Source organism: Pinus tabuliformis, chromosome 8 (genome assembly GCF_031772625.1).
Source record: "Pinus tabuliformis cultivar Carrire ecotype Pingquan chromosome 8, CPIR1, whole genome shotgun sequence".
Lineage (NCBI taxonomy): Eukaryota > Viridiplantae > Streptophyta > Pinopsida > Pinales > Pinaceae > Pinus > Pinus tabuliformis.
Genome location: NC_142294.1, coordinates 177981629 through 177984167, shown reverse-complemented (window position 1 = coordinate 177984167; position 2539 = coordinate 177981629). Strand labels below are relative to the sequence as shown.

At 40.2% G+C, this 2539-nt stretch overlaps 1 pseudogene; it reads left to right on the top strand.

The window, feature by feature from the left end:
- Positions 1–566: 566 nt before the first annotated feature.
- Positions 567–2311, top strand: LOC149234710 (galactan beta-1,4-galactosyltransferase GALS1 pseudogene; annotated as a pseudogene).
- The last annotated feature ends 228 nt before the right edge of the window (positions 2312–2539 follow it).

Here is a 2539-nt window from a genome sequence, read left to right as displayed (position 1 = left end):
ATGTCATCAATTACTCCCTACCAACGAGTAATTTTGTCCTCAGCAGGTGTGCTCTCATACTCGCTTTGACGATCTATTAACAAGTTCAGACATTCTTATTATGGAAAGCAAGAGTGTTAATAAATTAAGAAGGTATAATGATGATAATTAACAATTTGAATGATGATGGTAATTAACAATTTGAATAATTACACTAAAACCTTTGTAAATCCCATATATTGAAAACATTTTCTCTGGTCAAACTGGAAAAAGAAAGGAGGAGGGAAGGCAAGGTGACATATGGCCTGCCATACTAGACACTTCTTCTCTTAACCATTGAACAAACTAATTCAACTCCATCAATCTCGGAGTTTCTTTCTAGTATTACCATTCAAGGTGGTAAGCTCACAAATCACACCCAACAACACTGGAGATGTAGACATTCACTATTATATAGGCTGAAGGTGAACAGATCTATGCATTGATATTTGTACTAAGTTGGTTTCTGTGTCCACTAAAAAATTCTCTGAGGTCACACAGAAACTCAAATTTTAGTTCCTTCCTTCTGTTCAGTTTCTGCTATGACCATGGGGAAACAGAAAGACAAGGAATTTGTGGTACCTGAATTTATTTCAAGCTGCATGGAGGCTAAAGTTCTTATGAAGACAATTCTTGTTATGGCTTCTTTGCTTATAGCAGGCCACTTTATGCCATTTGGTAGACACAATTTCTTCTCCTATAAATATCTGGCACCAGCATTTCCCCACCAAGATTCAAATCCAGGTGCATACCGTTTTGAAGTCAGAACTACAGAACTGGAGGACATGGCCAAGGCAAGCAGAATTCATAATGCCAGCAGAGGTGCTGAACTTCATGTGAAAGAAGATCCGAATAAGAGGGTTTTTCTTCCTTATGGGAATGCTGCATACTTGTTTATCCAAATGGGGGCATACAGAGGAGGTGCAAACACCTTCGCTGTAATTGGGCTTGCTTCCAAGCCTCTCCATGTTTATGGTAACCCACGATTTGAATGTGAATGGATCCCCAAGAATTCATCCTCTGGTAGATTGAAGGGAAAGGTCGAGAAAATGCTCCCAGATTGGGGCTATGGCCGAGTTTACACAGTCGTGGTTGTCAACTGCACATTTTCTCAGAATGTTGGCACAGATGGCCATGGTGGAGAGCTCATTCTTCACGCACATCACTGCAACGAGTCTGGGAAACCAGAGAAGATCGTTGCTCTGAAAGAAGAAGAAGGTGCCTACAATGGCTCTGTTTTCAGCCAGGCTCCTCCCTATGATTATCTCTATTGTGGTTCCCCGTTGTTCGGTGACCTGAGTCCTAAGAGAGTGAGAGAATGGATGGCTTATCATGCCAAGTTCTTCGGCCCTCGATCGCATTTCGTTTTTTACAATGCGGGTGGGGTTCATCCTCAAGTTAGAAAGGTGTTGGAGCCATGGATTCAAGCTGGTCGTGTGACATTGCAAGACATAACAGAGCAAGAAAAGTTCGATGGGTATTACCATAATCAGTTCCTCATTGTAAATGATTGTTTGCACAGATACAAATTCATGGCGAATTGGACATTTTTCTTCGATATAGATGAATATATCTATGTTCCTCAGGGGAATGCTCTCCAATCTGTGCTGAATGAGTTCTCAGATTATACACAGTTCACCATTGAGCAATATACCATGTCTGGCAATCTCTGCTTGGAGTATAATCTGCTTAACGAGTTGGCTAACAATACCCATTCCAGGTAAGGCTGAGCATTTTTATTTTTATGGTAGATTTTAGGAATATTCCAAAATCTGAGGTCAATTGTATTTCACTTTGACAGTTATCGCATCAAATTCCAAAATATCCTGAAAATCGGCTATCAACCCTGTTTTTCAATTATCAACCCTATTTTTCAATTAATTTTGGATTTGTAATTCAGTATGATAATTTTGATTTAAAATTTTTGGTGAACAGGGAATGGGGATTTGAGAAGCTAGTATTCAGGGATGTGAAGACAGGAATATGGAGGGATCGCAAGTATGCAGCGCAGACCAGGAATATGTACGCGACTGGAGTTCACATGTCTGAGAATTTGATGGGGAAAACAAGCCACAAGACAGAGGGCAAAATAAGATACTACCATTATCATAACACCATATCTACCAGAGAAGAGCCGTGCAGGGAATGGGTGAAGCAATCGATGATACACAACGTGACTTGGGTGGGAGGCACTCCTTATGTATACGATGGCACCATGAAAGCTCTGGCAACATCCATTAAACAGTTCGAGAAAGATATGATCGGATCCCAGCTTGAATCTACTCCTGTGTGAACGTTAGCCGGCTCTTTCTAAAATTATTCAGGTGTTATAACCCAGAGTTCCTGTGTCAAAAACAAAAGTCTGATCACACTTTGCAATCAAAAATCCACACCAAAAACGAAAATTAAAAGGAATAAGATGCCGTGGGCATTGAAAAACCATCGTTACTTGGTTTACAGTCGGAAATGTTTGATGTAGAAGTACGTAGCAGTAAATATTTGAAAAAATCACCCTTAATCT